Source organism: Cervus canadensis, chromosome 14 (assembly GCF_019320065.1).
Source record: "Cervus canadensis isolate Bull #8, Minnesota chromosome 14, ASM1932006v1, whole genome shotgun sequence".
Lineage (NCBI taxonomy): Eukaryota > Metazoa > Chordata > Mammalia > Artiodactyla > Cervidae > Cervus > Cervus canadensis.
In genome coordinates this window covers 43,114,538-43,142,175 of record NC_057399.1, presented here as the reverse complement: position 1 = coordinate 43,142,175, position 27,638 = coordinate 43,114,538, and the positions used below count along the sequence as shown (strand labels likewise).

General features: G+C 43.9%; 1 long non-coding RNA gene across 2 annotated transcripts in view; it reads right to left on the bottom strand.

Moving 5' to 3' along the window:
- The window catches only part of LOC122453305, a 181,224-nt gene that overhangs the window by 107,026 nt on the left and 46,560 nt on the right, over positions 1 to 27,638 (bottom strand). For both annotated transcript variants that reach the window (XR_006272997.1, XR_006272998.1), the window contains exons 2-6: positions 26,884 to 27,019; positions 21,887 to 21,977; positions 11,763 to 11,897; positions 10,694 to 10,839; positions 6,067 to 6,260 (exon numbers count right to left, since the gene is read on the bottom strand). This is a non-coding gene — a long non-coding RNA (uncharacterized LOC122453305). The remainder of the gene's footprint in view (positions 1 to 6,066; positions 6,261 to 10,693; positions 10,840 to 11,762; positions 11,898 to 21,886; positions 21,978 to 26,883; positions 27,020 to 27,638) is intronic.

The following is a 27,638-nucleotide window of genomic DNA, read 5'->3' as shown; positions in this document are numbered from 1 at the left end:
ATTCTCCTCCATTTGTCACAAAGGCTTTATTTGATGTCACCTCTATGCACATGGGAAAGACGAGAACGTACTCTATGTCTATAGGGTGTCCAGCAAAAATGGTGACAACTTTTGCCATCAAGGAACCGAGACAAACATGAAAGAGTGCATGACTGAAAATCTTGGTAGGATGTAATGTTTGCAAGGTTTCAGAGCATTAGTTCATCAGGAAGTTGTTAGATGCCTCTGTGAGCCCTACAAATGCGAACCACAAGGGATATCAAAGAAATAACGAGATGAGACTCAGATGCTGTTGTCCAGAACCTTAACATCTTCATGGGGAGTGCAAGACTTTCAATGGAAGTCAATGTAAGAACCACCGTATAGCACAAAATACTAAATTATGTGGTATAAAGATAAGTGATATATTGAGGGTTAAGAAAAAGGAGAAAAAAGTATTTGAAGATGCCAGTTCAATTCAGTTTGACTCAATATTTTTGGAACGCTGTATTACGTAATAGGCATTAGGTAGATCCTTCAAAGAAGAGAATAATAGGACAATATGAGACAAAATCACTTCCTCCCCCCAGAAGAATCTATAGTTTAGCAGGGAAAATAAGACCTTTAAATAAATACAATTAATTGCAGATGCTGTCAGCTGGACTCGGTGGCTAGGCCCTCTACTGCCAGCCCGACCGAAGACAGGTACTGAGTCACAAATCAGTTAGAAAGATGTGGGCAGCAAAAAATAAAAGCTAAAAGAAAAAGAACACGAAGGAGGGAAAAGAAAAAGGAGAAGGAAAGAAAAGACCTTGAATCAGATGGCTTAAACCATGAGGAATTTGCTATTTACATAACTTCAGGTCCAGATGTAGGAGGATCCCAGGCTGAGGTTACTTGCAACTCTCTGCCCTGCTGCCCTCATTACTGGCTTCTTTCTAAAGCTAGTGCCACTTGGACAGCAAGACGGCTGCAGCAGTGCCAGGCATCATGTCTAGATATGACACCAAGGAGAAAACAAGGGACAGTGTGTTTAAAGGTTTCTCTTCCAGGGCCCCTACACCACCCTACATTGGCCAGAACCAGTGTGGCTGTGGAACCATGACCCCTAGAGTCACCTACCATGAGCTGGGCCCTATATGAGGTGCCATGAACAAGACAAAGTCCCTGTCCTCAAAACTCTCATACACAAAGAGAGAAAACAGATAAGTACCCAATTACAGCACCATGGGCTATCAGAAAATTCAACAGAGGCATTTGGGAGAAATGAAGAAAATTCATGAAGCTAAAAACCTAGCTGGTGGAAAAGGAGGGAGTTATGGGCAGAGAGAGAAGTAAGTTCTGGGGCTAGGGGTGGATTCCTTGAGTCTTGGTCAGATCATGTTCTAGGCTCTACCAGGTGTAGTAGTACATTTCCAGGGCCTGGCAAACCTACTGAAAAATATTGAGTCCTTAATCAAAGAATCTGCCTGCAATGCAGGAGACCTGGGTTCGATCCCTGGGTTGGGAAGATACCCTAAAGAAGGGAATGGCAACCCATTCTAGTATTCTTGCTGGAGAATCCTATGGACAGAGGAGCCTGGTGGGCTACAGTCCACAGGGTTGCAGAGTCAGAGATGACTGAGAGACTAACACATCCAACACCCAGTCAATAACAGTCTGATGTCTTGAATGAATTAATAAGCTCAAGTATAAAAAGTAGCAGGCTGTTTCCGGCATCTGGTGGGACAGATAGGGGTCTTTCATGCTATGCTAAGGAGTTTGAATTTTATTTTGAAGACTATGGGATGCCACAGAGTGCTTTAAGTCCAGGAATGACATGACAAGAGTTTGGTTTTGTAAAAGATCATTTTTGCTGTAGCATGGTGAAGGAAAGACTTGTTGTTTAGTTGCTCAGTTGTGTCCAACTCTTTGTGACCGTATGGACTGTAGCCCGCCAGGCTCCTCTGTCCATGGCTTTCTCTAGGCAAGAATACTGGAGTAGGTTGCCATTTCCTTTTCCAGGGGATCCTCCCGACCCAGAAACTGAACACACATTTCCTACTTGGCAGGCAGATTCTTTACCACTGAGTCAATTGGGGGCAGCTACAAGGTTAGTAAGAATTTGCACAATAAAGGCCAAAGAGAATTAGAGGTTAGTCACCACTACCTAACAGGGAGTCTACCACAGAGAAACTCCTGGGTCTCCCTTCTTGTTCCATTCATTTGGCAGAAAAATGTGGGGACAGGGAATTTTTGCCTTCATTTCCTGAGCTCAACAGAACTGAAGTTTGAATACACAGTTCTCTTTGTGGCCTTTCCAATTCTTAGGTGTGGTTTCAATTTTATTTCTATGTGACCTAGAAGTGTCCTCTTAGAAGGGAACCCTCCTGTGAGTTAAAACAGACAAAAAAGCCCTGTGCATTGACCAGCATCTGGGGTAAGCAATTACGTAGACCGGAGCTTTTTAAATGATTGGTATCCCTTTCGTGTGTCTGTGCTGACTGAGCATAGGGTTAGCTGAGAGAATTTCTGCCTCTATAAAGGACTCTTACCAAATCAGCTCTTCCCGGTCTGCTTCCTGTTACCCCAACACAACTCACTCCCAGGGACCAATTGCTCTGTGCTGTCATTTCCTCATCTATTTAAGAAAAAAAAGGCAGGGAGGGGTAAATCAAAACCTGATTTAGCCTCAGGGAGTGGTTGAGGGTGAAGAGCATCCTGTCTGCTAGGTGCTCTGAGCTCTTCAAAAAGAGGAAGGTGTATTATTCATGCAAGACAGTGTTTTCCATCCTCCTCACTGGGGAGTCCTCGCTGGGGAATGGCGGAGATGGAGCACAGTCCCCCTACACACTCTCTGCACAGTCTCTCCCTGGGCCTGGCCTCTGGGAGGCTCCAGGGTGGAATGAATCACCGACAGCACAGCTCTGAGACAAGAGAAGCTGAGTTGCAGGTGCGCAGTAGGCAGTCCTGGAAGAAGGGCAGTCCTGGGCCAGCTGTGGTCTGGGCCAGGCTCAGGGACCGCCTGCTCCAGGCCCAGTTCCTCTCCAGGGCAGAGACCCTCCCTCTGCTACCATCTCCGCCTTCACAAGAGCCCCACCTCCACCCTGGGTCAGAACTTGGGACCCATTAATAATGAATCACTGAGACTTGAATTCAATTCCGCCAATGCACATTCATCGGGGTAATAATCAGGATTTTTCTGCATCCTATATATTGGCCTGTTTTTCCTTTTTGCTACAGTCACCACCTGAATAGGATTAGAGAAAGCAAAACACTGCAATTCACTGGAGATCACATTTCCCTTCCCTCCACCTTTGCCTTCGCCTCCACTTGCTGCTGAAAAACAAAGGATCAGAAAGGCCATGGCTGGGGCTCAGGCCCACTGGGCTCAGTTCCACCTGCTCACAAGCCCCAGCACTTTGATATTTACTTAGCCAAGTGAGGGCGCTCGGCTTCCAGAAGGCCTGTGCAGGGGCCAGAAGAGTTGATGCATTTGCCTTGAGGCAGAGACCTCTGGTTGGAAAATGTTCTCAGAGAGAAGTTGTGTTGTATTTTTACTGGGGTAAGCAAAAGGTTGATAAGGGGACAACAATGGGTCTCAAGCACCATGCCAAGCACCTCTCTCTATCACACACGCACACACACACAGACACACACACTACCCCCTGCCTTCCTGATTAGGGAGAAGAATTTGATGAGCTGTTTTTGTGGGCACCCCATAACGGTTTGGGGGCATTTCTCAGATTGTTTCTTCCCCAGGACAATTGTTGGATCTGCTCAGAAGGGAGCCTTGATGGGATATTCAATATCAAGCATTTGTTGCTTTAAAAATACCAGTGCCCCAGCAAGAGAAGGTCATGTACTTCTTATTGGCACGTGTTCCCAGACTTGATGTTTTCTTTGTCTTGGAAAATCGCTTAGGTTTAACGGGTGTTGCATACAAAGAATGATGGGAATTTGGTGACCGTTTCTGAAAAACAGAAAAACAAAAACAAGAGAAACCCAACCAAACCAGGCCACTCTCAGCGCCATGCAGACCCCGAGCAGCCACTCGGAATGCTTCTTGTCCTCCCTTGGGGAAAGCCCTTGGGGGCACCAGGGCACCTCTGGAGCCTCTGGGTGTCAGAGAAACCTCTCTAATGCCCAGGTCAGCCTCCTCCCTCTCTGGACCGCGTAAGCAATTTCACTCTGCCTCTCTGCAGGCCTCCTCTGCTACCCCCAACCCATCTGACTCTTCTGTCCTGTGAACGCTGAGAAGTGATATGAATGTGGACGCTTCCTGGGTGACCCCACAGAGATAGGAAGCTCATTCCAGGGTGCTCTTCCTTAAGGTGTTCCAGCTGATTTTTATACCTCAATAAGTCACATTAGATCCAAGAAATAAGGCAATGATCATTGGCTAAGCTGAAAAATGGAATGTTTACAGTGATCACTGCACTCCTCTTTCCAAGCAACCTGCTCTGTGGGTGTCGCTTTCAGAGCAAATCACTGGGGTTGGGAGGAACCTACCTGCACATCAGAGAAGGGACAGAATTCTGATCCATAAAGAACCCTGGGCATTCTACCACCAGCCTTAATTTGCCTGGCCTAAACAGAATTCAAATGGTAATCTTTTTTTTTTTCTTTTTTTAATCAGGGCCGCTGGCTTTTTGAGGCAATCTTGGAAGCAGATGCCTCAGCGAGTTCTGCTTTATCCTCCCACACCATGCTCCTCAAGGGGAGGACCTCATCTGTATTCCCAGCACTTGGCACATCCTAAATGTACATATGTCAGTCTTGGCAGGAGCCGCCACTTAGTGAGCTTCCCCGGTGGCTCAGCGGTAAAGGAGCCGCAGGAGACACTGGTTCCATCCCTGGGTTGGGAAGATCCCCTACAGGAGGGCGTGGCAACCCGCTCCTGGGAAATCCCTGGAGCCTGGGAAATCCCATCGGCAGAGGAGCCTGGCGGGCTACAGTCCACGGGGCTGTCAAGAGTCAGACAAGACTCAGAGACTAAACAACAAGTGACTCTTCTATCTTGTACCAAGTGCTGTTTAGATATCACTTCTCACCATTAAGTATGTTCAGCTGAATTTAACTAACCCACATATTAGGAATGGCATTGCTTTAAGGGGCATGGTGGCAGCTCAGCTGTGGAATCAGAGAGATCTACACTCAAATCCTGACATGGTCATGTAGCACTCATTCCAAATTTGAAAATAACATCTGCCCTGGGACTTCTCCGGTAGTCTAGTGACTAAGACTCTGCACTCCCAATGCAGGGGGCCCAGGTACAATCCCTGGTCATGGAACAAGAAGATCCTGCATGCTGCAATTAAGACCCAGTGCAGCCAAATAAATATTTTTTTAGAAAAAAGAAAATAATATCTGCTCTCTCTGTTCCATAGACCTACTGTGAAGGAAATGTGAATAAATACATTTGTAAGCTATTTCTTTATAAGTTCTAAAGTACCCTGCAAATTTAAGCTATCATAGTATCAACGGCTAGATCACACAGTGGGGCTGTCACAGTTTATAAAGAGATATGGTATGAGGAAAAGTAATATTTCCCAAAATATCTCCCCCACTGACCTCATATAAATGGTTCTCTCTCATCTGACTCATAATTCCCACGACTGGCATGAGTAATAGCTGGGACAGCAGAAGAGCTTGTTGCCAAGTCACCAAATTAGTTATCTAATCCCGCTGACCTGGTGAATGTACACGCTCTATCAGAAGACATTTGCTTTTATCTGACAGGAATAATAATACATATTCACCACCCTGGCCTCGGGACTCTGCTTTGTGCCATAACTTAGATCAGGAAAGATTGTTGATCCTCTTGTTATTCCATGGAATGTTCTGCAGGACCACAGTTTAGCTGACACCAGGCTAATCAACCAGGTAAGCAGACAGGATGAGATATTTTGGTAAAGCACACATGTGTCACAAGTGGGGAGATACATCCACTGGAAATTCGTGGATCTCAGGGGCATTTCTAGAAGCTCATGTTTCTGTAATACTAGAATAGTTCCCCCAAGATGAAAGAAATACTGTTGTATCATACATGTATCACCACTAAGAATGAGCAACACTTTTATTGGCCTTTGTTGGGTCAATACATACCACATATGGATGTCCTCCTCTGACCATGTTGCTGAGTAAGGCATAAGGTTATTAAGTCTTGAGTGGAGTCCAAGGCTGGAGAAGCTGATTCAGGCCACAACACAAGTCATTCTGCCAGCAGGTCTTCTGACTAGTGAGTCTAATGGAGCTTGAAGTGTTTAGGTTAGGATGCTCATTGGAATCCATGTCAATCCCTGAAAGATGATTCACAATGAAGAGTTCAAGTTCTGATAGAATCACAAGGTGATTATATCCAATATCATATAAGCATACACTTTTTATAAAAAACAAGTTTCCTGCGGTATAAGTTGTTGTTCAGTCACTAAGTTGAATCCAACTCTTTGTGACCTAATTTACTGTAGCACTCTAGGCTCCGTGTCCTTCATTAACTCCCAGAGTTTGCTCCGATTCATGTCTATTGATTCAGTGATGCTATCTAACCAACACATTTTCTGACGCCCTCTTCTCCTTTTGCCTTCAATCTTTCCCAACATCAGAGGCTTTTCCAGTGAGTCAGCTCTCCTCATCAGGTGGCCAAACTACTGGAGCTTTAGCTTCAGCATCAAATGTGTTTCCAATGAATATTCAGGGTTTATTTCCTTTATGTTGATTGGTTTGATCTCCTTGCAGTCCAAGGGACTCTCAGGAGTCTTCTCCAGCACCACAATTCAAAAGCATCAATTTTTCGGCACTCAGCCTTCTTTATGATCCAATTCTCACATTTGTACATGACTATTGGAAGAACTATAGTTTCAACTATCCACACCTGGGCTGGCAAAGTGATGTCTCTGCTTTTTAATACACTGTCTAGGTTTATCATAGCTTTCCTTCAAAGGAGCAAGTGTCTTTTAATTTCATGGCTGCACTCACCATTTGCAGTGAATTTGGAGCCCAAGAAAATAAAATCTATGGCTGCTTCCACTTTTTTCCCATCTATTTGCCATGAAGTGATGGGACCAGATGCCATTATCTTAGTTTTTTTAGAGTTTTAAGCCAGCTTTTTCACTCTCCCCTTTCACCGTCATCAAGAGACTTTCTGCCATTAGAGTGGTATCATCTACATATCTGAGAGGTTTTTTTGATGTTTCTTCAGTCAATCTTGATTCCAGCTTGTGATTCATCCAGCCCTGGATTTTCCATGATGTACTGTGCATATAAGTTAAATAAACAGGGTGACAATATACAGCCTTGTTGTACTCCTTTCCCAATTTTGAACCAGTTGGTTATTCCATGTCCAGTTTCAACCACTGCTTCTTGACTTGCATACAGGTTTCTCAGGAGACAGGTAAGGTGGTATGGTATTCCCATCTCTTGAAGAATTTTCCACAGTCTGTTGTGATCCACACAGTCAAAGGCTTTAGCATAGTCAATGAAGGAAAAGTAGATGTTTTTCTGGAATTCTCTTGCCTTTTCTATGATCCAACAAATGTTGGCAATTTGATCTCTGGTTCCTCTGCCTTTTCTAAACCCAGCTTGTACATCTGGAAGTTCTCAGTTCAGGTATTGCTAAAGCCTAGCTTGAAGGATTTTGAGCATAACCTTACTAGCATGTGAAATGAATGCAACTGTGCAGCAGCTTGAGCATTCTTTGGTATTGCCTTTCTTCGGACTTGGAATGAAAACAGACCTTTTCCAGTCCTGTACCCACTGCTGAGTTTTCCAAATTTGCTAAAATACTGAGTGCAGCACTTTAACAGCATCATCTTTAAGGATTTTAATTAGTTTAGCTGGAATTCCATCACCTCCACTAGCTTTGTTTATAGTAATGCTTCTTCAGGCCCACTTGACTTCACACTCCAGGATGTCTAGCTCTAGGTGAGGGACCACACCATCATGGTTATCTAGGTGATTAAGACATTTCTTGTATTGTCCTGTGTATTCTTGCCACCTCTTCTTAATCTCTTCTGCTTCTGTCATGTCCTTACCATTTCTGTCCTTTATTGTGCCCATCTTTGCATGAAATGTTCCCTTGATATCTCTAATTTTCTTGAAGAGATCTCTAGTCTTTCCATTTCTACTGTTTTCTTCAATTTGCATTGTTCATTTAAGAAGACCTTCTTATCTCTCCTTGCTATTCTCTGGAACTCTGCATTCAGATGAGTATATCTTTCCCTTTCTCCCTTGACTTTCACTTCTCTTCTTTTTTCAGCTATTTGTAAAGCCTCCTCAGACTACCACTTTGCCTTCTTACATTTCTTTCTCTTTGGAATGGTTTTGATCATTGCCTCCTGTACCATAATGTTACAAACCTCCATTCATAGTTCTTCAGGCACTCTATCTTCCAGATCTAATTCCCTAAATCTATTTGTCACCTCCACTGTATAATCATAAGGGATTTGCTTAAAGTCATACCTGAATGGCCTAGTGGTTCTCCATACTTTCTTCAATTTAAACCTAAATTTTTCAATAAGGAGCTGATGATCTGAGCCACAGTTAGCCCCAGCTCTTGTTCTTGCTGATGATATAGAGCTTCTCCGTCTGTTTTATTGTATTGAAGTAAGTACAATACAATAAAACAAGCCCATTTTAGCACACATTTCAATGACTTTTGATAATTTATATGCCTAAGAAACCATAGCACAATCAAGACAAGGAACATTTTCTTCCAACCAGAACTTCCTATGCCCCCTCACACCAATCCCTACTCCAGTCCCTGAACCTAGCCCCAGGCAACCACTAAGTCTGCCATTATATACTTGATTTATCTTTTCTGGAGACTTATATAAATGGAATCGGGCAGTATTAACTCTTTTGTATTGGGATCTTTTTCATTCAGTGTAATATTTTTGAGACTGCTCCATTCTGTCACATGTATCAGTAATATTAGCAATTTGCTCCTTTTTATTAATGAGAAATAACACGTTGTATGGACACACCACAATTTTTTTGTCCATTAATAAACTTTTGGGTTGTTTCCAGGTTATAGTTCTCATGAATAAAGCTGTTATAAATATTCTTGTAGAGTATTTGTTTGGACATATATTTTTGTTTCTCTTGGGTAGACACTGAAGGAGTAGAATTTTGAGGGCATATGATGAGTGCACATTTAAATCTGAAAGAAACCAATAAACTATTTTTCAAAATACCATCTTACAATCTCATCAAAATATAGGAGAGTTCTAGCTGCTGCCCATCCTCTCCAGTATCTAGTACTGTCAATGTTTTAAATTTTAGCTATTCTAGTAGGTGTAGTTTAGCACTATTTATTTATTTATTTTTATTTTCCATTTATTTTTATTGGCTGGAGGCTAATTACTTTACAATATTGTAGTTTTTGCCATACACTGACATGAATCAGCCATGGATTTACATGTGTTCCCCATCCCAATCCCGCCTCACACCTCCCTCCCCATCCCATCCCTCTGGGTCTTCCCAGTGCACCAGTCCCGAACACTTGTCTCATGCATCCAACCTGGGCTGGTGATCTGTTTCACCCTTGATGATATACATGTTTTGATGCTGTTCTCTCAAAACATCCCACCCTCGCGTTCTCCCACAGAGTCTTAAAGTCTGTTCTGTACATCTTTGTCTCTTTTTCTGTTTTGCATATAGGGTTATCGTTACCATCTTTCTAAATTCCATATATATGCGTTAGTATACTGTATTGGTCTTTATCTTTCTGGCTTACTTCACTCTGTATAATGGGCTCCAGTTTCATGCATCTCATTATAACTGATTCAAATGAATTCTTTTTAATGGCTGAGTAATATTCCATGGTGTATATGTACCATAGCTTCCTTATCCATTCGTCTGCTGATGGGCATCTAGGTTGCTTCCATGTCCTGGCTATTATACAGTGCTGTGATGAACTATTTAAATGTAGTTTTAATTTTCATTCCCTGATGTCTAATGATGTTGAGATGGGTTTATTAGATATTTTTATATCTTTTGTGAAGTCTCTGTTCAAATTTTGCCCCTTGTTAATTGATTTTCTTATTGAGTTGTTAAAGTCCTCTATATATTTGTAAACAAGTCATTCGTCAGATATACAAATATGAATACTTTCTCCTAATCTGTGACTTACCTCATTTTCTTAATAGCTTCTCCAAGAGTAGAAGCTTTGAACTTTGATGAAGTTCAGTGATCACATTTTATTTAATGGTTTTCTTTCTGTGTCTTGCTTAATTTTCAACCAAAAAAAGTGAGGCAACAGACTGAGCTGATGGCATCCATTGTGTTACTATGTATCCCAACACCCAGAAGTAGCCAGTCTCACAGAATGGTAAAATGGTCTTGGACACTCAGTTTCAGCTGCAAATGGAAGATACCATATTCCAAGTTTGGACTGAGTCCTGTAGAATGCAACACAGTGAAGGACAGGGAGGCCTGGCCTGCTGCAGTCCATGGGGTCACAGAGTTAGACACAACTGAACAATAGGATGTGACATATGCTGTGAACGAGTGACCAATATATAGTGTTTCTTCCACAGTTGGAAAACAATTCCACCAACCAAAGTGCAGAAATAGGAAAGGAACCCTTAGTATTTCACCCAATGCTGGACTTTTTAAATGTTTACTTCTCATTCTTGGAACTCTGCTGGTTCAGAGGCCCTAGTGCTAAAAAAATTAATTTTCCTACCAAGAAACTCAACCATATTTCCAGTGAATTGGATGTAAAAATTGTCACCTAGAATGTTAGGCTCCTCATTCCACCGGACACTGTTGCTTACTTCAGGTAAACCTGCCTCCAGTCCTGCCCCTGGATTTACCCAGTTCACAGACGAGTATTCTCTGGCTGATCAATATCTCCGGCAAAATGACTGCTGGTGTTTCCTGCAAAATGGAAAAACGTTCTCAGTTTTTCACCAGTCACTTTGTATCTTATCCTTTTTGCTGCAAATATAATTTTCTTAAGAAAGGGACTTAAAATTTCAAAAATAGTTTAGTTTACCACAAGGGAGGGAATTGTTTACACTATATACACATTTAATTAGTTATGGCATCAAGCTATATGGATAGACTAACACATTGCCTATTTTATTCATTGGTATAGATTACTTTTATGATAAACCTATTGGGACCCACTGTGCCCAACAGCAGACGAATGGGACTGTAAGGGAGTCAGACAGAGGATGGAAGAAAAGAGTTCCAATATATACCCTAATAGGTTACCTTGAGGCTTAAAGAAAAGATACTCACAAGGAAACATGAGAAAGAAGTGAAATCAAACTTCACTTGTCCAAAATACCTAGTCTCACCACTACGGAAGAGTGAAATCTAGTAGAAACTCCACAGATAACTGAGTTAGGATAAAAATTCTCATCCAAACTCTGCTGATCTTCAAGGAAAGTTCACAGTGCCAAAAATAGTGCAACTAGACCCTATTTTTCTCATCTGCAAAATGGGGAAATTAAAAATGGATGAGAATACTGATTCTGTTTCTTAGTCTCATGAGTTTAGTATGATATCTAATCGGACCCTTTGATCATCTCAAGTAATGGTGCATAAGGTATTTAAATTTATTCAGAATGTTTCTTTTGAAGAAGTGGAAACAAAACATATTCTCATCTACTAATCTTTAAATTTTCCAAGGAGGGCACTTAAAAAAAGAAAGTATCCTAGCACCAAGACTTAGGGCTAAACCTGGACTTTAGTCTTAGTTCTGCCAGTAACTTGTTCTGTGACCATAACCAAGTCACCTCCATCCACAGGGACTTAACTTTGTCTACAACATTACAGGATGAGATATTACTCACCTGGACCCCTCCAGCTCCAGATTCAGTGATACGGGACCTCCTGCCATAACTGGCTGCAGTCCTCACAGTGATTTGTCCCAGGATGTCTTGTCTCAGAGTTTGGAAGATGTGAATAGCTTCTCTTGTCCATTTGCTCTGGAGGAAATGAAAGGCACAAAGTATGGAAACATCAATTGTGAATACTGTGATTTCAACAAAATTAGCTTTTGATATAGTCTTACTCTCTAACCATTGAACATCACAGCTTATTCTCAGCTCCCCCAACCCAAGCTTTCCCCCCCAAGTTCAGGACTCTCAGATGATATTTGGGGTAATCTGGTGAGCAGACTGCATAGACTGGACGAAACACAAGGAAACATCAGGGTTTGGCAATCTTCAAGAAAGTCAAGAAAATCTTTAAATAGTGGTCACAACAGCAAATACTTACTTTTTTTTCTCATTTATGCTTAGGGTTGTCAATGTTTCATTGGTAAAGTTTAATTCAACAAAATAATTTATTTTAAAATAAATTAACCTAACATAAATATTTTACATGTTTTGTACATCAGCTACATATTTTGTGGGATGGCTATCTATTCATACCAAGTGTATTCACACCTATGATGCCAAATTCTTGGAATAAGTCTTATTTGAGTTATCTTAGTCCCTGGAATTTTGTTCTACATTTTTCATTCTAAAATTCATGAAGAATCAGTCCCCAGCATATCCTATATCACATTAAGCAATGTGCAGACCCCCAGGACACAATATATTGATATCCATATTGCAGTCAAAGAAATCAAGGCAAATATGGGTTAGGCAACTTTTCAGTACATAGAAAATGAAAAAGAAAATTCAGGATCCTCTGATACCTGTTTGTCAATGGAAGGTTGTCAATAAATCTTTATGAGTGAATGCAAGAAGACAGGACAGTGTTTGAATTACTGTATTACACTGTCTCCCAAAGAGTAACACAAACGCTGAGACCAGGTGGCAAGTGCCATGCTCAGACAACTCCAAGTAATTTTCTATGACACTGACATCAGGTGAATAGTTTCTTGGTTTGCTATTTGCTATTTTTAAAGCAACTTCCAAAGTCTGAAAACTTTTAGTCCAATTTCTTCTAGCTTCTGAAACTATAGACTACTTTGTGATTTAAGTTTATACTGATGACCCTGGGATTTCCATTCATTTATAAATAAAAATGGTTTGCATTTTTATGTACAGCATATGATATTTTACATTATATATTTTATACTAAGAGAAACAATTTCATCATATCTATTAAATTATATGGAAATTATATCAAAATGCACTGCATATGCTATATTTCAATGAAATGTATTATTTTATGGCAACTCCTTCTATATTCTAGGCCCTATCCTGGTACTCAGTCTCCAAAGATAGTAAAAAACAGGTTGTAGACCCTGAGAAACCTACAGCCATATGGAAAAGATGGAAATGTTAAAAAATTTTTTTTGTTAAAATGCAAAGACAAACTTTTTGTTTACAAGAACACTTTCTAAATTATTTGGCATCATGTCTTCAACTTACTGTTAAACAATTCAGAAAAAATATATACTGTGTATATATATAAATAAATGTGTATATTTCTATGTATATATATGTGTGTGTGTGTGTATGCACACATATTTAGGGGTTTCCCCAGTGGCTCAGCAGTAAAGAACCCACCTGCAATGCAGGAGATGCAAACCCACAGCTTCGATTCCTAGGTCAGGAAGATCCCCCAGAAAAGTAAATGGCAGTCCACTTCACTAGTCTTGCCTGGGCACATGGACAGTCCATGGGGTCACAAAAGAACTGGACACAATTTAGCGACTAAACAATAATACATATTTAGAGAAAGAACAATAAGGCAAATACAAGAAAATACTAGCATGTGGGGAATCTAGGTAAAGGATATACAGCCTACATTCTCCAGGAGGCAATACTGTGTTCACAAGAATGGAAATTGTTCTTGGGGGCAACAAAACTCACTCTTTTTCCATGTAAAGCTCAGACATACAGAGAGTTCACAGGCATATTTACCGCAAATCTATGGTATTAAAATTTCATGGCAGAAGGTAATTAGGAAAAAAAATCTAGAAAGGGTTGGGGGGGAAGGGGGCAATAATGAGAAAAGGGTTGAGAAACGTTGGTATGTAGGAAATCTTTATCCTCTTCTTCCAATTTTTTCTATAAGTCTGAAATTATTTCAGAACAGAAAGTGTAAACATTGTGACGTGCTAGTACTAGGAGAGTTATGGGAGGCTGGACGAGGCTGCCCTAATTCTGCAGGGGAGGTGAGGGCAGTTCTGGGTCAGGTGACAGGGGAGGTCCCCACTAGAAAGATGACATTTGCCCCAAGTCTTAAAGAAAAGTCATGAGTGTGCTGGGCAGATAAGGACATGGCCTAATCCCAATAAGCCTCAGAGGAAGATTAAATTCTATATCATTTAGTTGCATTGTTTAGCATATTTTACCATATTCTAAAGACATGCAAACTAATAACCCAGGTCTTTTCTAAAGGATGACTCGCAATTAAATAACAATCCTTTGCCAGGCAGAAGAACCAACTACAAAACTTTCTAAAGAAATGGGAGTTTGAGGGAGCATCTTCTTTCCTCTAGGCTTCACTGATTTCCCAAACTTTCAGTCTCCAAGGGAATGTTTCTCAGTTCATGATTTACAGACTTAGGAAATCCTTGGGGATTTTGGATAGGGAAGGTGCCATCCTGGGAAATTGGCCTTTAGCTCTGATGTTGCGCTGGGTCAGAAGGCTTCAGAGAGGCTTTCACGTTGCAGGGCAGCAGACCCTGCCTTGCTGTCAGCTGGAAACTTGACACTGAACTGTGGAAATGCACACAGTCAGAGAGCATGCTGTGAGAAGAGGCACACAGAGGGGCAAGCGCTGGAAAAATTGTACTTTTCTCCCCATGACAGTTGCCTTTTGTTTGGACAAATAATTTGAGGAGAGAACAAAAAAGCAGCTGTTTGCTTAATGCCAAGCCACAGAAACATGGAGCCTTCCTGGCTCAAGCTAGGAGCAAATTCCTCCTCATCCCAAGCATTCCTGATGATTTGCCTTCTGGTCCTGCAGACTGAGGTGACACAAAAAGCACCCACTGTCCCCGGAGCCCCTTTCACTGGGCAGAGGCCATCTCACTCATTCATTACTCAGTAGGACAGGGGCCAGGGAAGCCAGAGAGCTCCATGCCAGGTCAGGCCAAGCCAGAGGGTGGCTGTGATGGGGAAGGGTGAATGACAACAAGTCATTCATGCACACGGATGCTCTGCCTGCTAGTTCAGTCTATAGACAGAACAATCTGCAAAAAGCAGAGCACAAGACCTTGTACTCAAAAGTTTTGGAGTTTGTAACATATACAGATTCACACACACATACACACATGTCCCAAAACACACAAACTGCTTGTGATACACACATTTGGTGCCAATATAAACAGGAACTTGGCCAAAAACTGTATTGGTTAGCAACTGGCCAATGAAGTGTTTAAAGTTAGAGGCCAACAGAAAAACTCAAACAGTGGTGTTTTTTCCTAAACTTGAAGTCACCAGTCAGTATTGCTTTTCCTTTGCAGAATGGTTTTCTAATATCTTCACTTGGGAAAGATCCTGTCTGCAAAGAGGCCTGTGACGGGTTTGCTATTAGGTGAATTCATTACCGTAAATCCATCCTAGGCGAGTTCCAATAACAATTACCAGGCCATCAAGGCATGAAACTCAAGGGCCGCTTAGAATTTGTGACCAACGCCAGGGAGAGGGAGGAGGGAGGCATGGGGCTTCGAGAACTACCCAGTCTCCAAAGTTTATGGAAGGACTGAGGCTCCAGAGAGGGAAGGAGCAGCTTGTGGGGCCTGCTAGCTGACACCTGGAAGAGCAGGCTAGCGAGGAGGCACGGCCTCTTCCCTCAGACCCTCAGAGTCCACCCCCAGCACCGTGCAGAGCAAGTACATCATCCTGGGGACACATCCACATTCGAGAGGTGACTTCTTCCCACAAGCTCCCACCTTCAGGTGTCAAATGCCTTCTGCCCACTCATAAAGGCTGTTCCCAGGAAAGGACTAATGACTTTTATTTACCACTTAGACCAAGTCACTGTTTCCAGGTCACAGGATGTGTTTCACTTGAAGTCAATGCCCAGCGGCACTGACTTCTGCTAGAAGAACTAGAGCCTTTGGTCTGCCAATGGGAGAGGATTTGGGAGGGATGAGGAGTGGCAGCCTTTCTCAAAAGTCATGTACACTGCCTGCATGTTCTCCCCTCAGCCTAATTCCTATTCCTAAGTAGCTCCTATCCTGATGAGATGGTCTCTTGGTAACTCTATACCTCTCCTTAGCCCTTACTGAAATCAAGGCTCAGGTCTATACTGGATCTCCATTTTCTCTCAAGTGCCTAGCCCAGTCCATGGCATGTAGCACACATCAACAAATGTTCATTGAATGAATGATTAAATGAAGGTTTGGATGAAGGGATGGATGGGTCGATGAGTAGATAGATGGATGATGAATGAATGATGATTGATGGATAATGGAATTCCAATACAGTTCCATCTGGGTCCTGTCTATCTTCCTTCCAGGGTCCTGGATCCTGCCTCCCTGAGAAATCTCTTGCTTTTGTGCTAACTTAAAGCAGTCCAGTCAATAGGTGATGGTGTTACTGGACGCTCATCATGAATTACTGCAGTAGCAACAGAGAAAGGCCAAGAGAGCAACCAAAGAGAGGGGCTAGGAAGATAAAAGGCAGAGAGGGAGAAATAGAGAGGTTGAGAGGTGCACAGAAAAACAGACCATGGGCAGCTGGAGGAGAAAGGCAGAAGCTTTAGGGACCTGAAGGGAAAACAGAGGGAAGAGAGGCTCTGAGACTACCCACAGGGAGGGGGAGGCAGCTAAGAGGGGCGAACCACGAAAAAAGAACTGTATCATCAGGAAAACAAAAACAATAGGGGCTTCTCTAATAGGACTGTAGGGAGGTGAAAGTTGGAGGCTTGTAAGAGGGAGGAGGAATCTTAACCAGAAAAATTTAAGTAGCAGAGAAAGAGAGAAACAAGATGAGAGAAAAAGTGCTGGCCCTGAAAGCTACAGAAGGGGTGCCTGGCCTGAGAGAGCCAAAGCCACAGCCGCTCTGCCAAGGGAGGAAACCTTAGGAGACCCGCCCAACCAGAATCTTGAAGTCTCAGACTTTTTCCACCTTATGAGCTGTAAATTGATCTATTCAGTTAGAGAAACCTGGTTTTTATTGAGTAATTTCCTCTGAACGACCTCCAGTTTTGAAAATGTCCCCAAAGTTCTCTGACTCCCCCCTCCCCCGCCGGGTCCCTGCATCAGTGCCTGTAAATCATGGGAGGCAGGGCCGCCCCCCACCCCGCCACCGCCCCGTCCCTTGCTGTTGGTCAGGTCCCCTGGCTAATCCTGATACGGTACAGGGTCCTGCTTGGTGCAGAGACCTCAGATCTGTTTGTTCTGCTGGCCAGGTCCCAGCATGCACCTCGCCGAGCTCATATTCCAGCTATAGCTCTGGAGCCCCCAGCTACAGCAGGGATTTCTAACTTGTCCCAAGGAACGTCCGTCCTCTGCCTGGCCTTGATATCAAGGAAATTTCTCCAGTTTTCTTCTTTGCCCTCAAATGGGGCCTCTTGCAGATGCACACAAGGGGCTCTTTATGGGAAGCATTGCCCATCACTTGCTTTTACATTGGATCTTTTATGCCAGGATCCCTCAAAGCATTTTCACAAACAAGTGTCATTGTCTCCCCCTTCCAGATGGCACAGAGAGGAAAGCACAGAAACTTAAGCAGTTCAACGAAGGTTGCTCAGAAAGTCAGAGCAGAGGTGGGAACAGAACCCGGAACTCCCCGCTCCCAAACCTATCACCTGCTACTCCCAGGCAGAGCTGGGAACAGCCAGCCTCTGTGAGGCCCCTTCCCATACTCCCTACAGCAGCATGCAACACGCCCCCTCCTCCCCACCCCCCTCACCCCCGCCTCACCAATCTTTGCTACCAAAGCTCAAAATGGTAATTCTGTCTTCCTAACTAGGATTGCACAGGTCTTTGGTTGGAAGGGGCCATTTTGCAAAATCAATTGAAGGTTGATGGACTTGCCAAGATCCAGTAGGGTGGGAGGGGGGCCTGAAAGCCCCCTCAGGAGGTGAGATGTAGGCGTCAGGCTCAAAAAGCAATTGCATTACCTGTGTGGCTAAGGTTTTACTGCCTGCTCAATCTGAAAGTTAGCAAAGTAGTAATCAATGAAAAGGAAATATAATTGAGAAGATTAAAAGCTGAGGGTGGGTATGGACTGGGGAGGGAAGTGATTGCTAAAGAGGTCCATTTGTATAATTCAAAGGTCGATGACTCTCATTAAACTCACATCTCCAGACACTCAGGGGATGAAAGAGAAACTCTCCATGCCGACTGGCTGACACCTAAGAGTTTCCTCCTGGCCACTTTCAAGGGTAGTGTGAGGCCAGAGGGGCTGAGAAGAGGTTGGAAAGAAAATTTAGGGGAATCCATAAGCAAAAGAACATTTGGATAAATGAAACACAAAACCAAGCCTCTGAGCCTTTTAAAAATGATATCCAAGTTTCTTTTAGTCTCTGAAGACTTGTTTACATGATCTGAATGGAAGCTGAACTGATGCCCAAGGAAGTTCTAGACTAGAACAGCCCTTGCTTTCTTTGTTTATATTCACACCCACCCTCCAACACACACACACTTTATCCTTACACAGAACACATGTGTTTCTATAGCTTTGGATCAGTAATGGGCTCTGGCTGACACCACACTTTTATACGCAGATGTATTAACTGTATCTGTCTCTGAGACAAGGGACAGATTGTCTTGCACATTCCCACATTCCTCCCTGGGAGACAAGGTATATATAAGGGTGCATATGTGTGTGTGTGTGTGTGTGTTTACAGGTCTAAACTGAGACTTGGGGGCTGTGAGGTCCAGGAGGCCAGACCACCCCTGCCTGCTAGGACATGAGCACCAGAGCAGACAATACTATGGTTTGTCTTCCTGCTTTTGCTCTTCTTCTACTGAGGTTGCTAACAAGTGGATGCCCAGTTTATCCAGGTCTGCCTTGCCCCTTCATACATCTTCTATTCTTATTGTCTACACCAGGAACCTCTACAAGTATGTCTTAGAGACCATAGGATACAGATAGAGCTCTAAGATACAGCAAAAATATTTATTTGCTATTACTGCCTAACATATTATCACAAACTTAGCTGCTGAAAACAAAAGGATTTTCCTCCTTCAGTTTGCAGGGGTCCAGAGTCTGGCATAACATGGATGGGTTTCTGCTCAGGGTCTCCCAGGGCAATCAGGGCCAGCCAGGTTGCTATCTCTCCTGAGGCCCGGGATCCTCCTTCAAGCTCTTTCAGGGTATCAGAATCCAGTTCATGGCGGTAAAGGACTGGGGTCCCTGTTTTCTTGTTGACTGTTAACTGGGGGCTGTTTTCAGGTTCTGCTGCTTCTGCTAAGTCACTTCAGTCGTGTCCGACTCTGTGCAACCCCACAGACGGCAGCCCACCAGGCTCCTCTGTCCCTTGGATTCTCCAGGCAAGAATACCGGAGTGGGTTGCCATTTCCTTCTCCAATGCATGAAAGTGAAAAGTGAAAGTGAAGTCACTCAGTCGTGTCTGACTCTTAGCGACTTCATGGACTGCAGCCTACGAGGCTCCTCCGTCCATGGGATTTTCCAGGCAAGAGTACTGGAATGGGGTGCCATTGCTTTCTCCGGTTTTCAGGTTCTAGAGGCTGGCTATTGTGCCTGGCTGTGAGGCTTCCCTGCAACACAAGAGTGTTGTCCTTCAAGGCCAGCAGAGAATTCTCTACTGCTTTGAATCTTGGACACTGTCTGTCTCTGGCCTCTAGATCCAGATATAAAGGGTTCATATGGATAGGAACAGTTAATCCATTTTGATTAACTCAAACATGACTTATTAGTTACCTTAATAGCATATTGCAAACATAAAATCCCTTTTGTTATGTAATGTAAGACAATCACAGCAGTGATGGTTTATTTAGTTACCGGTGTTACCCACACTTCAGAGGAGAAGATTAATCAAGAGTCAGGGTCATTGGTGGTGTCTAAGAATTCCACCTAACACAACAAATGAAAATAGTATTTTCTCATACAACACCTGAGACACACTTATATTTACCATTCATTGTTCATCTGAAGTTCAAATTTAAGCAGGCATCCTGTATTTTATCTGGCAATACTAGATGCAGAACCTAGGGGCCTCTGCTACTCAAACAGGCCAAGATTGGCCTGCAGTAGGAGAAGGCATTTCCTTTGTGAAGCAGGCAGCAGTAGAACTTTCTTCAGCTGGGGGCCCTTTGGTGATAAGAGAAGGCCTCTGTGGCCTGATTTCTACAGCATCACTGTTTCTGCTTCCCTCCCCCAGCTCCCTCGGCCCAGGGCTGTCAACACCCTGCAGACACACGGAGAGCAATTGCTGTTCCCAGGCCATGTGCGAAAGCGGCCCCAGAGGTCAGCCACTAAGTCTCACTTGCCTCGAAGCACAGCCTGGTGGGTGGAGTAGGGAACTGGGGAGTGGAGCCCGAGGTGCTGAGGGAGACAGAAGCAACCCCAAGCTCTCCCCCTTCAGCCCGGTATGGGAAGATCCCTGTCCCAGAAGAAGCTCTCCTCTCAAGGTGGGCCATACAGGCTCTTTGGGCTGTGGAAAGCTCCCCTCACCAGCAGAGTTTTCCTTGTGAGAGAGGCTTGGCTCTCCTCACGGCTGCTCCAAATCCTTGCCAGCAACACTTCAAACTCTGGCCGGCCCAGTGTTACATTTTAACAGGCCAGGCCCTATTAGCCTGATCCTAGGATGGGTTATTCTTTCCAGTTTTCACTAACAAAAATCCCCTTTTATTTGGACACTCAAGTGGCCTCTAGGAACGAGGCTTTCATGAATTGCCAAAAATGTTCGGATGCGGCAACATTTGTGTGTGTGGCCAATTACATCGTACCTCTGGGGCTGATCCCACAGGCTTTTCTCAGGCAAGACTTCTGTGAACTTCCAGCAGACCCCCCACCCTTTTTCTTGAGCTCTATCTGCAAGAGCAGGCTCTGGGTGGCTGCCTGGGCGGCTGGAGACGAGTTTATGCATAGAGTTCTTATTTGTATGAAACCAATCTGAGTGGGGAGAATGATTTATACGCGCACTAGTCAATGCATTATTAGAATTAATATCATTATTTCTCTGCTTCCCTTTTTAGGTTTTTCCTCTCATAAATCAATTTAGTTCGATAAGATTGGGCTGAGTTTTGGCTGCACACAGCCTGGAGTGTTCTGTGTGGTGGGAGCAGAGAACTATTTGGCGAGTTCAGACAATGCCTCCATTGTTTTCTGATTTATTGAAAGCTCAGCTTTTGCTAGTATTAGACGTACTTGTTGATGTTTTGCAAAGGAGGGATTAGTGAGGATTTTTTCTGACCCAAGAGCTATCTCGCTACAGCGTTGGTTCTTAGAGTCTCTGGTTTGTTGTAAGTTGCCTTTTCCATAGCTAAGTAATGGCCACTGAAAGGATGGGTAGGTGTTTTTATAATCATTCTCTCTTTCCATCTTCCTTTTTGGCCAAGACATACTAACTTGTCTTGTGTCTGCTCTGAGTTTCCTAACTGCCTGCAGAAGAGGATCTATTCAAGTCTTTTCCTTCATCATCACATTTATTAAATGTATCAGTTGTGCAATGTCTTTCTTATTGATGCACTCCCAATGCCAAACCAGTGCAGGCCGGAGACTCGCATCAGAAATCCATGAATATGAGTATCTGGGGCATATTTAATAGGATTCCGATACTCTCTTTCATTAACCTCTTCATGCACCTCATGCAAACGTTGCCTCCACTGTATGCTTTTTAGAATCTGTCATAGAAGTCACTAGGGAATCCTATGGTATTTTTCTTATGAAAAGGACATCAGATATTCTGATGTCTTGTCTTTTTATGTTTTTTAATGTCTTTTAAAATGTCTTTATGTCTTTTAAAATGTTTTAAAAATTCCTGTCTGCAACAGGAAATCAGGAAGAGCTGATGTGGCTTCAAACGCAATCATGGTTACTTTAACCTTAGTCTCTTTCACTCGCCATATCTTCACCCTGACATCCTTACCCACCTGCTCACCAGCCTTCCAGGAGCTCCGTGCAACAGCTTTTACTATCTGTATTTCTTGCCTGGGAATTCCTGTGCCTCTTTTCCTCTTTGCTCTGAAAAGGAAACAGAAAGAATAAACTTAGGAGGACAGGCTACAGTCCCACGGGCACATGCAGCTGCCCCTAAGAGGCATTTGGGTGTTAACCCCTCTGAAAGGTAAAAGTTGAAAGTGTTAATCGCTCAGTTGTGTTTGACTCTTTGGACCGCACAGACTACATACAGCCTGCCAGGCTCCTCCATCCATGGGATTTTCCAGGCAAGAATACTGGAGTGGGTTGCCATTTCCTTTTCCAGGAAGGGAATCGTCCCGACCCAGGGATCAAACCTGGGTCTCCTGCCCTACCGACAAATTCTTTACCATCTGAGCCACCAAGGAAGCAGGGTGGCCAAGATCCTGGTAGTGCTTTGTTTGATTAATTCTAGTAAAAATTGACGTTTAAATAAGCCTTAAAGAGGTGGAGCTTCCAAACCCAGGGTCCTACATATAACAGTCACTCACTACACAGTTGTGGAATCAACTAGATTTTATATTGATTAGCTCTTTCCTGTTTTAAGAAAAATTATTAAAAAACAAAACAAACCTTCCACAAGGGGGTATCATTATACCCTTAGTGACAATCTCCTGTCACAGTTACAACGTGAGTCACCCTGCCCTAGTACGTGGTGTTGGGAATTCACCGAGCAGCCTCGGTTTTCCTGGAAATGTAACGTGAGCACAGCACATCATACCATTATAGCAGTAGGAGTGTGTCAGTCACCTAGTCATGTCCAGCTCTTTGTGACCCCATGGACTTGTAGCATGCCAGACTCCTCTGTCCAAGGAGTTCTCCACGTAAGAACACTGGAGTGGGTAGCCATTCCCTTCTCCAGGGCATCGTCCCAACCCAGGGGTCGAACCTGGGTCTGCCGCATTGCAAGCAGATTCTGAACCATCTGAGCCACCACACCATTACCACTCCCCAGTCCCAGTTCACACACCATCTCTGGCTAACACACGCAAGTCTATTTCTCACAAGGAGAGGAACATTAGAAAGGAAAATGAATCAAGACATTGCCTCTGGAAACTGAAAGCAAACCAGAGCAATGTTTAGTCGTGCCTCAAACGTTCATGGATTTGAGAAGGTTCACGGATCCCTCTGGATAAGGATTCATTGTTTTTGAGAGAGCGTAATTCCTCAATGAAACCAGAAAGACTGGTCAGCTCCCACATCTGAAACATACAAGCTATGTAGCTCAGGCCAGTTAGTTGGCTTCACTGAAGGTACTTCCTCACCTATGAAATGAGGGTAACACTATTCTCCTTTCAGCTGCTATGAGGACTACAAAAAACCTGCTTTGGCAAGAACTAGACCCTCAATAAATATGGTTTTCCCTTTTGGAATGTATGGAATATAATGCAGATTTATCTCAAGATGCTAGATTACATACATTTTAACTATCAGCTACTAGACTATGTCTTCACACAGTGAAGTAACTCAGAGGTTACTGCCTTATGTGTGACTCAATTTACTCTTGCACTAAGCACTCCAGCCCATGTGTGGACCACTCTGACTGGCTTTACTTGGACACCCGAGAGGTTCTCAAGGGCTGGTGAGGCCAAGTGTGAGGGGTAGTCCCAGACTCTAGGCTGGTGTTGCGTGTCTTTGCCCCACACACCACTTTTCTGCTCCATTAGTGTGATCCTAGTTTATTTCCTGCCTTCTCTATCCCTCTGTCCTCTAGTGATACTTTCCATGGCTGTCATAGCCTCCCTTCTTTCTAATTTTCTGTTTTCTCATTTTGCTTCCTTTCCTCCAGTCTTCTCAGCCTTCTGTATCAGTGTGACTTGGCTGGTATCAACTGCTAACTGCCCAGCAAGAAACAGATGGCACACTCAAATCCAAAGAATTCTAGAAAGGTTTAATGAAAGGACTATTTGCAAAGTGTAGGTAGAGTATACCACATGAGAGATGGTCCAGTCCCCTGGGTCTAAAGACACGGGAGCTGTCACCACCTCTAGGCCCATAGAGGGAGGGAGAGGGAACCTGAAACTCAACTTCTAGAACCCAGAAAATGTCAGAGAGAGACTCAGTAGAGAGAATCAGGGCGATAAATACCTCAGATCTCTCTTCTCCCTCATTCCCACATCCTACAAGGGTTTCCCATTGGACAGACCCAATGAAAATCCAGACAGCAAGGCTTCCAGGGCCCGGAGTAGGGTGAAGAAGGGTAGAGGGTCTGGAGGAACACAGACACAGAGAGAGCTTGTCTCACTCTGGCTCATGAACCCAGCACCCACCAGCACTCCAGAGAGCCAGAATTCTGAGTGGGAGGGATGTGGGATCATTGGGGTGTGGCTACCATTTTGTGCAAACTTGCAGGCTCAATTTTGTTTTTCATCTTCGTGCCATTTCTCCCTTCCTTTAATTTACTACGGCTTGATCTACATTTTATGGAGTTATTTTAAGCACACGCAGGAGATCTTCTTGCCATACACAGGGAACAATCAATGTTCTCACTTAATAATTCATTCTTTCATTAAATGCCCTAAGTAATTAAATAAAACATGAATAAATTCCACACTGATATTTGCTAAAGTTTTGTTTCTAGAGAATTTTACCTGTTGGCAGATAAGCTGGGACCATTTACGATATTGAACAGTGAAACAAGAGTGTAGAGTCACAGTCATTCTCATAGTTACCAAATGCTTACTAAGTACTGAATATTTTTTAGACATCACCCCAACTACTGAAATAGTCTAATGAAGTTTTAAAGAAACTGAGGCCCAGAGAAGCTCAGTGTCTTGCTCAAGGTCACATCAGGTAGAATCTGACAACAGGTTTTTCTGGCACCAAAGCCAGGCTTTTTCTATGATTTCCCCCACTCCATCTTTCTAACATTTCTACAGGGAAGCAGGTGATAACAGAAAAAATACCCTAGTAAGTCAGAGTTATCCATATTTCAAAACACAGGTGCATGTGGTATGCATTAAAGAGAGAGAGAGAGAGCCAAGTGTGAATTTCAGAAGAAGGTGGTGGGAGACCACATCTGAGGAATGTTCTAGAACACCGGGATCCCGCAAGAAGGAGAGAAAACTGGCAGAAGATAAAATTTTCTGCTCTACTCATCCCCTGAGATCCTTCCTCCAAAGAAGTCCAGCCATGGGCCCAAATGTTTATCTCAGTTCTCCAAAGAAGCCCACACTCATTGAAGGTGACTGTATCCTAGCCCTGCTACGAATCTCTAAGAGGCCCTCTGCTCCTGAAAAGGGCTTTCATATTAGTATTGGGCTCACACTCTTTCCTAATAATTCATTTCCTTCGTGACCTCCCTGTTAGCACATTTTGATTGTTTCATATCATCATGAAATATACTCCTTTGTTTTCACATTAGTTTTGTAGGTGGCGTGGGTTGATTGCAGACCTCTGGATAGTTCTCTAATGTTAGGATAGCCTCATCAGTCAAGGAGGAAGCAGATTTCGATATATATCCTGATCACTCCCCCAACTCCATCCCAAAGAGCCCCTCCTCCTACATGTCCCTTTCAGAATAATGGCCTGTCAGTCCCTTTGTGGGCTTCCCACTAGTGGTAAAGAATCCACCTGCCAATGTAGGAGACATAAGCGATGTGGGTTCAGTCCCTGAGTTGGGAAGATTGCCTGGATGAGGGCATGGCTACCCACTCCAGTATTCTTGCCTGGACAATTCTATGGACAGAGGAGCCTGATGGGCTATAGTCCATAGGGTCACAAAGAGTCGGACACGACTGAAGCAACTTAGCACGCGTGCATGCACAGTCCCTTTGTGGCCTCGGTTACCCTTGAGTCCCGCTCCTCCCTCATGTCCACAGCAAATCAGTTGTCAAGCCTTGTTGGACCTGGGTTGTGAATCCCTTTCTCCTTTTTTTTCACAGGGATTACCACAGTTAAAGCTCTTATCTACTCTCCTTTGACACCCAGTGAGCACTATAGGCTTTTTTCCTGAACAACTGAACAAATAAACCATTTAAGATAGATTTTCCTAACCACCTCTTCACTCCCTATCCATGTTCCACTGAGCCACTAGAGTTAACTTTGTTATACTTAGATTTGATCATTTCACTTCCTTATTTAACGTACCTTCTAATGTCTGCCAATTGCCTAAGAGAGTATTCCAAGTACTTTAACCTGATATAACAGGGGCTTTACCCTTCTTTCCCAGTGCTCCCTACAGCCTACTCTGAACTCTATTCATTTGATCCTCCCTACTTCTTGCCTGGAGAATCCCAGGAATGGAGGAGCCTGGTGGGCTGCCGTCTATGGGGTCGCACAGAGTCAGACACGACTGAAGCGACTTAGCAGCAGCAGCAGCAGCAACTTTGCTCATAGTGTCCTGTCTACCCACAACACTTATGGCCCTAATTTTTATAGCACCTCTTGCATGAGCATATCCCTGCTGCTAACCACTACACAATAAAGAGAAGGAATTCACTGGTCCAGATTGTCTTAGCTAGCTATGGCTAGGGACAAAGCCACTTTATATACATGCAGCCAGGGGAGGGGACCACCCCAATTGTCTGCTACATTTCCTATGTTGCCGTGAGAACACAGAGAAGACAGGCTTCATGACATGATCTCGTGTGGCACACAGGACCCAGGCATCCCAGAGATCCGTCTGCCAACTGGGAGAGGCTGAAGCAGGGGAATCACTTATTACATTGGCTAGCTAACATGGTTTTCATTCACAATCTACAGAGACAAAGTTCTCTAGTGGTTCTTTCTGGTTCTTGATAATTCAACCTTAAATTACCACGCACATCCTAAAGGAAGGAACAGAGGGTGAAAGAGGGGAATGGGGACAAGGCAACATCAGAGAGAAGCGGGTCACAGAAATCAACCCACTTCTCGTGACACTGTTCTTTTCTCCTCCTTTCTTCACTGGACTCATCCTTAAAATGGAGGTGAGGTCAGAGTAGATTAGAATATTGTGAACGTCCTTTACCTGCAGAGTCTTTTCTTCAGAAGAGGTTTTAGTGGCACTCTAGAAGCATATCCGGCAGACATGGACTGGTTGGTGTACTGTGTGGCCCTTCCTCAGTGGCCTGGGGATCATCAGGGCTGGTGCAAACTGGGAAGCCCTGGAAAAGACCAGTATCAGATGGGTCTGAGCACCAGAGAGGACTGAATCTCAAGCTGGTCAGAAGGAGGGGTGACGAGGGAGGGTGCGGGGGCGGTTTCAGGCCAAGCCCTGGGGGAGATTTCTGTATCCACTCTTCATCAAGGAATTCTAACAGAGCAGTTTTTCTTTCCCTTTTGCAGGTCCCTGACTTGAGAGGAGAAAATGGCTGTATCATTTGTGGCCTGTGAGTGTTGTGTCTGCTTCCCGTGGTTTGTTTTCCTGCTTTGAAAGCGAAACCGTGCACAGCTCCGAGATGGAAAGCAGACCAGGATTTGTCAGCGCGGCCATTCGTCATGTCCCCCAGAGGGGGCTGTGAACTCCTGCAGCCTTGAGCTCTGCCAGCTCGCAGACCACCCACCTTGCAGCGCTCTGAAGGCCACCAGGCAGCGTGGGCATGGGGCTCTTTTACCCAGCTGGTCTGAGGCCTCAGCCAGCTCCCACCCACCCCTGGGGATGCAGGCCTGGAATTAACCACAGTGATGGACCTTGGACCCGGCAGTCCAGGTCCCTTGTAGGGTGATTCTGAAGTGGGCCCAGGGTCAACTTGCAAAAATGTCCGGCATGGACAGAGCTGCTCA